The sequence below is a fragment of the Pimephales promelas genome, chromosome 2 (assembly GCF_988280905.1).
Source record: "Pimephales promelas chromosome 2, fPimPro1.hap1.1, whole genome shotgun sequence".
NCBI lineage: Eukaryota > Metazoa > Chordata > Actinopteri > Cypriniformes > Leuciscidae > Pimephales > Pimephales promelas.
In genome coordinates this window covers 52,303,057-52,310,556 of record NC_142770.1, presented here as the reverse complement: position 1 = coordinate 52,310,556, position 7,500 = coordinate 52,303,057, and positions in this window count along the sequence as shown.

Sequence of the window (7,500 nt, the reverse complement as noted above, 5' to 3'; positions counted from 1 at the left end):
ATTATTATTATTATTATTATCTTATTTTATTTTATTTTTTCAATTTTTCGGGATGCACCGGGTAGAAGTTCAAACTTCAACCGCCGTGGGGGTCCCTGGCCAGCGTTCTGGTTCTCCGAAGTGGGGCTGAGGGGGTCCAGGCGGGTGCCCCCTGGTCCCCCCCGACGTGTTAGGGGGCGAGCGGTGGGTCTCCCCCAAGCCCAAAGCCCCGGTTCCCAGAGTCGGGTAAACTGCGCGACTAACAATGACTCTCTTAAGGTAGTCAGAAACCGGTGTGAGTGGTGTGGAAAGCCGATTCGGGGCTCCACGCTCTGGGCACAGGGGGATCTCCTAGTGGTGCCCCCCAGGCCCAGAGTGTGGAGCCCCAACTCGGCTTATTTTTATTTTTATTATTATTTTTTTTTTTATTTAATTATTATTTTGGGATTATTAGACTGGGTAGAAGTTGCAACTTCAAACGGGCATATCTCCGGAACCAAGCCGAGTTGGGGCCCCATACACCCGGCGTGGGGGGCCCTCCTAGAGGCCCCCAATACCCCCGAGTGTGGAGCCCCAACTCGGCTTACTTTTCGAGTTACAGCCGGTCAAAGTTGAAACTTTAAAGGGCCATATCTCCGGAACCAAGCCGAGTTGGGGCCCCATACACCCGGCGTGGGGGGCCCTCCTAGAGGCCCCCAATACCCCCGAGTGTGGAGCCCCAACTCGGCTTACTTTTCGAGTTACAGCCGGTCAAAGTTGAAACTTTAAAGGGCCATATCTCCGGAACCAAGCCGAGTTGGGGCCCCATACACCCGGCGTGGGGGGCCCTCCTAGAGGCCCCCAATACCCCCGAGTGTGGAGCCCCAACTCGGCTTACTTTTCGAGTTACAGCCGGTCAAAGTTGAAACTTTAAAGGGCCATATCTCCGGAACCAAGCCGAGTTGGGGCCCCATACACCCGGCGTGGGGGGCCCTCCTAGAGGCCCCCAATACCCCCGAGTGTGGAGCCCCAACTCGGCTCACTTTTCGAGTTACAGCCGGTCAAAGTTGAAACTTTAAAGGGCCATATCTCCGGAACCAAGCCGAGTTGGGGCCCCATACACCCGGCGTGGGGGGCCCTCCTAGAGGCCCCCAATACCCCCGAGTGTGGAGCCCCAACTCGGCTCACTTTTCGAGTTACAGCCGGTCAAAGTTGAAACTTTAAAGGGCCATATCTCCGGAACCAAGCCGAGTTGGGGCCCCATACACCCGGCGTGTGGGGCCCTCCCAGAGGCCCCCAATAGCCCCGAGTGTGGAGCCCCAACTCGGCTTACTTTTCGAGTTACACCCGGTCAAAGCTGGACAGGAAGTGGCCGTATCTCGGGACCGGAAGGTCCCCGTGGCTCGGGACGGCGGGAGGAGCAAGGTCCCCGAGAGCGGGCCCCGCACCCGCCGCCGCGAGCCGCTGGGACCTCCCGGTCCCGAGATGGGCCCCGTTACGCGCGGGCGACTTTCGGAGAAAACGGCCCGTATCTCGGAGAGGGGAGGTCCCAGCGGCTCGCCCTTTCGGGTGTCGGGGGCTCCCCACGGGCCCTCTCGGAACCCGCCTCCCCCGGGCCCCTGGGACCTTTCCTTCCCGGGCGCCCCCCCGACACGTCGGGCCCCTTTTCTCCGGGACCCGGGGGCCCCGGAGCTCGGGGGCGGGCTCTTTGCGAGGGGCCCGCCGGGACGCCACACTTGACCCGAGTCCGGTGTCTCTGGGCCCCCGGGTCCCCGAGCTACGTGCGTTCGAATTCGGGGCCCTTTTCCGGGCCCGAAAATCCCTCAAAGTCCGAAAACGTGCAGCGGGCGGGGACTTCCGGGGCCCCGGAGGCTCTGACGGCACACCCAGGGAGGTGCACCGTCCTCGGGCACGGCCAGGTGGCCCCCCCCCCGGGGTCCTGGAGTCTCCCCGCCCCCCGGAGACACCCACACCCACCCACCGGACGGGAAGATTCCGTTTTTCGCCGATATCTCGAAGACGGCCGGGCGAAAAAATTTCAAACTCGGGTCTTCCGTAGGCCTCGAGGGGCCCTATCCAAAGAGGCCACCCGCGTCCCCGGGGGCCTCGGGGTCAGGGAGTTAGGCCCGGTCAAAGGCGCGGCGTTTTTTGGCTTATATCTCGCGAACCCCTGGGCCAATCTTCCCCAAACTCGAATCGACCGTAGTGCCGGACGGGGCCTTTCGAAAGAGCCCACCCACGAGGTCCAACTCGCCCGGGTCCCCGAGTTATAGCCGTTCAAAGTCGGGGGTCCCGGCGAACGGCGATCCGGTAGGGGGCGTCCCCGGGGCCCGCCGCCGCCCTGGTTCGAGCGAGGGCCCCCGTGGGACCTCGCCACCCAAATTTGAGCTCTCTGGGCCTTCGCGTCGCGGAGATACGGGCGATTTTCTCCCGGGATCGTGACGTCATCGGCGGGCGCCATTTCAGAGCGCGGCCGAGGGTTTTCGGCCGATATCTCCGCGAATACTCGACCAAAAACGACGAAACGCATATGGACGCGTTCAGCTCGGCGAGACGGTTCGAATGAGCCCGGCCTCGGCCGGGCACGTCGAGTTTTCGGCGAGATATTTGCGTTTTTCCGCTTCCGGGGCGCTTTGGGGGCCCGTATCTCGGGCCCCCGGGGGCCCACGGGGCTGGGGGCGGTCTCATTCGAAAGGTCTCGTCCCGTTCTCCAGCCCATAAAAATTTGGCGTCGATCGGAGCCGCCTTCGGCGAGCTACGGTCGTTTGAAGCCCCGTGCAGTGGGGTTACCGTCCTTCAAACAGCCGCCGCTCGCAGGGGGAGTCCCGGGGAGGCATGGTTGCCTGTATGACTTGGGCTTAGAGCACCCAGCCCCGCGCTCCTGGAGGAACCTCCGGTGCACAGGGTCTGCTGCAACCAGCCACGTGGGTTTTGAGGGGTAGGGGAGCGTGCGCTCTCCTCCCCGGGCGGGCGGCCGGGCCCTGGGGGCTCGCGCCTCCACGGAGGGACCTCGCTCCCGGGGCTTCGTCCCCGGGGCTCGGGGACTCCGTGGCGGCTCGGCCCCCGGGGTTCGACCCCGCTCGCTCGCTCCAAAACCCAAGTCCAAAACGTGGGGTTGCACGGGAGCTCCGGGCGCGACGGGTCTCCACGCACGGCCCCGGGGAGGGAGCTCCGACCCGGGCCGGAGGCAGATTCGCCCCCTGCCCCCCGGCTGTCCGCCCGGAGCCGAGACGGTCCTAAAACGGGCCTTGGGGGTGATGTAGAAGGGTAACGCTCACCCAACCAGGACTCACACAAACCGATCTGCATCCCAGGCAGGGTGCGGGTCTCCTGGGCACGAATAAAGCCCGATGCCCCGTGGGTGATGTTGGCCCTGGCCACTCAAGGCACTCACCCAAGCCAGAGAGGGTGCACTCTGGCTGGGGAAGCAGATTCAATCTCTGCTGTGGTGGAGCTCTGGAAAAACGCGAAACCTCCAGGAAAAGACGGCCCGATTTCTCTGAAAAGTGCATCCCAGGCAGGGTGCGGGTCTCCTGGGCACGAATAAAGCCCGATGCCCCGTGGGTGATTTTGGCCCTGGCCACTCAAGGCACTCACCCAAGCCAGAGAGGGTGCACTCTGGCTGGGGAAGCAGATTCAATCTCTGCTGTGGTGGAGCTCTGGAAAAACGCGAAACCTCCAGGAAAAGACGGCCCGATTTCTCTGAAAAGTGCATCCCAGGCAGGGTGCGGGTCTCATGGGCACGAATAAAGCCCGATGCCCGTGGGTGATGTTGGCCCTGGCCACTCAAGGCACTCACCCAAGCCAGAGAGGGTGCACTCTGGCTGGGGAAGCAGATTCAATCTCTGCTGTGGTGGAGCTCTGGAAAAACGCGAAACCTCCAGGAAAAGACGGCCCGATTTCTCTGAAAAGTGCATCCCAGGCAGGGTGCGGGTCTCCTGGGCACGAATAAAGCCCGATGCCCCGTGGGTGATGTTGGCCCTGGCCACTCAAGGCACTCACCCAAGCCAGAGAGGGTGCACTCTGGCTGGGGAAGCAGATTCAATCTCTGCTGTGGTGGAGCTCTGGAAAAACGCGAAACCTCCAGGAAAAGACGGCCCGGTTTCTCTGAAAAGTGCATCCCAGGCAGGGTGCGGGTCTCATGGGCACGAATAAAGCCCGATGCCCGTGGGTGATGTTGGCCCTGGCCACTCAAGGCACCACTCACCCAAGCCAGAGAGGGTGCACTCTGGCTGGGGAAGCAGATTCAATCTCTGCTGTGGTGGAGCTCTGAAAAACACGAAAACCTCCAGGGAAAAGACGGCCCGGTTTCTCTGAAAAGTGCATCCCAGGCAGGGTGCGGGTCTCCTGGGCAAGAACGAAGCCCAATGCCCACCTTGAAACGGAGCCTGGGCTCGACTCTGAAGCCCAGATCTCGAAAAACGACAAAGTACAAAAAGGTGCGGTGGCTCCAAACCTCCATGCCCTCAGACCTCCCTGGCCAGCCCAGGGAGGGTGGCCCGTCCTGGGCCAGACTCAGATTTCCCCCGCCACCCCTGGAGCTCCGCCTGGAGCGAAGACGGTCCTAAAACGGACCATGGGGCTCTTGTAGAGGATGAGGGAGGGAGAGAGGGGCCTTCAGAGAGCCCCTTGGCCGGCTTGACTCTGGAGTCGAATTTGGAAAAATAGACAAAGTCCATAAACGTGCTGTTGGTTCGGACCTCCAGGGCACTCAAGGCACTCACCCAAGCCAGAGAGGGTGCACTCTGGCTGGGGAAGAGGATTCAATCTCTGCTGTGGTGGAGCTCTGAAAAACACGAGAACCTCCAGGAAAAGGCGGCCCGGTTTCTCTGAAAAGTGCATCCCAGGCAGGGTGCGGGTCTCCTGGGCAAGAACGAAGCCCAATGCCCACCTTGAAACGGAGCCTGGGCTCGACTCTGAAGCCCAGATCTCGAAAAACGACAAAGTACAAAAAATGTGCGGTGGCTCCAAACCTCCATGCCCTCAGACCTCCCTGGCCAGCCCAGGGAGGGTGGCCCGTCCTGGGCCAGATTCAGATTCGCCCGCCACCCCTGGAGCTCCGCCTGGAGCGAAGACGGTCCTAAAACGGGCCTTCGGGGATGTATGAGAGAGGGGAAGCGTGGTGGTGGCAAACACAGAGGACCCCCTACCAGCGATCAGACCGTCGTGAGTCCCACTCAGAGTCACTCTGGGTGGGCATGTAAAAATCCAGATTACGCCGCGCTGGAGCTCTGGAAGTTACGAGACCTCCAGGAAAAGACAGGCTGGTTTTCTGAAAAGTGCACCCCAGGCAGGGTGCATCTTTTCCTGGGCACGAGCCCAGCGCACATGGTGTGGTGGTCCGGCTCTGGTGCCAAAGTTTGGGGGAAAAAATAGACAGAGTCCAATAACGTGGTGTGGTTCCAAAGCTCCATGCCCTCAGACCTCCCTGGCCAGCCCAGGGAGGGTGGCCCGTCCTGGGCCAGATTCAGATTCGCCCGCCACCCCTGGAGCTCCGCCTGGAGCGAAGACGGTCCTAAAACGGGCCTTCGGGGATGTATGAGAGAGGGGGAAGCGTGGTGGTGGCAAACACAGAGGACCCCTACCAGCGATCAGACCGTCGTGAGTCCCACTCAGACTCACTCTGGGTGGGCATATAAAATCCAGACTACGCCCCGTCGGAGCTCTGGAAGTACGAGACCTCCAGGAAAAGACAGGCTGGTTTTCTGAAAAGTGCACCCCAGGCAGGGTGCATCTTTCCTGGGCACGAGCCCGGCGCACGTGGCGGGGTCCGGCTCTGGTGCCAAAAAAATTGAGAAAAATCGACTAAGTCCAATGGCGTGACGTGGGTTCAAAGCCCCATGGTCTCAGACCTCCCTGGCCAGCCCAGGGAGGGTGGCCCGTCCTGGGCCAGAGTCAGATTCGCCCGACACCCCCTGGAGCTCGACCTGGAGGGAAGACGGTCCTAAAACGGGCCTTCGGGGCTGTATGGAAGAGGGCAAGTGTGGTGGTGCAAAACACAGAGCACCCCCTACCATTGATCAGACCGTCGTGAGTCCCACTCAGACTCGCTCTGGGTGGGCATATAAAATCCAGACTACGCCCCCCCGTCGGAGCTCTGGAAGTACGAGACCTCCAGGAAAAGACAGGCCGGTTTTATGTAAAGTGCACCCCAGGCAGGGTGCGTCTTTCCTGGGCACGAGCCCGGCGCGCGTGGCGGGGTCCGGCTCTGGTGCCAAAAAATTTGAGTAAAATCGACTAAGTCCAATGACGTGGTGTGGTTCTAAAGCTCCATGGTCTCAGACCTCCCTGGCCAGCCCAGGGAGGGTGGCCCCGTCCTGGGCCAGAGTCAGATTCGCCCGACACCCCCTGGAGCTCGACCTGGAGGGAAGACGGTCCTAAAACGGGCCTTCGGGGCTGTATGGAAGAGGGCAAGTGTGGTGGTGCAAAACACAGAGCACCCCCTACCATTGATCAGACCGTCGTGAGTCCCACTCAGACTCGCTCTGGGTGGGCATATAAAATCCAGACTGCGCCCCCGTCGGAGCTCTGGAAGTACGAGACCTCCAGGAAAAGACGGGCTGGTTTTATGGAAAAAGTGCACCCCAGGCATATGCTTGTCGAACGGTCGGTCTGGGTAAACGGCGAGTGTCCGTGCTGTTGCGTGCGAACGAGATTCCCAATGCTAACGAACCTCCCCCGGCTGGCGACCGGGGAGAGCGCCTCGTTTTCGGGCACGAGCGAATGCGTCTGCCTGGCGGAGCCCCCGTCGGTGCCGAGGTGGTCCTGAGACGGGCCTTCGGGGTTTTGTCGAGGAAGGGGACAAGCGCCCCAATCGGACAAGGCGACGGGCTAAAAAATGGTGCTCGGTATCGGTTTCTGACATCCAGGCGGGGATGCGTCATCTGGGGTCGGCAGGCAGGCAGGCAGGCGGTCACCAGGGCGCTCTGGAGGAAAAGGCCCCCCCTCCGGAAAAAAAGGACAGAGTCCGTAAACGTGAAGTCGAAAGAGTTCCCCAGGGCCGGCCCGTCTCCATGGCCGGTGACCTGGGTGGGTGCCTCGGACCCGGGGCGAGACGGTATCGGTGGGCGTGAACGGAGCACCCGTCGGTGCCGAGACGGTCCTAAAACGGGCCTTCGGGGTTTTGTCGAGGAAGGGGACGAGAGCCCCGCTCGGACAAGGTGACGGACCAAAAAAAAAAGCGTTGCTCGGTATCGGTTTCCGACATCCTGGGGAGGATGCGTCGTCTGGGGTCGGCAGGCAGGCGGTAACCAGGGCGCTCTGGAGGAAAAGGCCCCCCTCCGGAAAAAAGGGACAGAGTCCCTAAACGTGAAGTCGAAAGAGTTTACCAGGACGGCCCGCCTCCCGGGCCGGTCACCCGGGAGGGCGCTTCGTGCCCGGGGCGAGACGGTATCGGTGGGCGCGGCGGAGCTTCCGTCGGTGCCAAGACGGTCCTAAAACGGGCCTTCGGGGTTTTGTCGAGGAGGGGACAAACGCCCCGCTCGGACAAGGTAACGGATCTCCGTGTGACGGGCGCCTCCGGGTTGCCCACCCCCCGGGGCC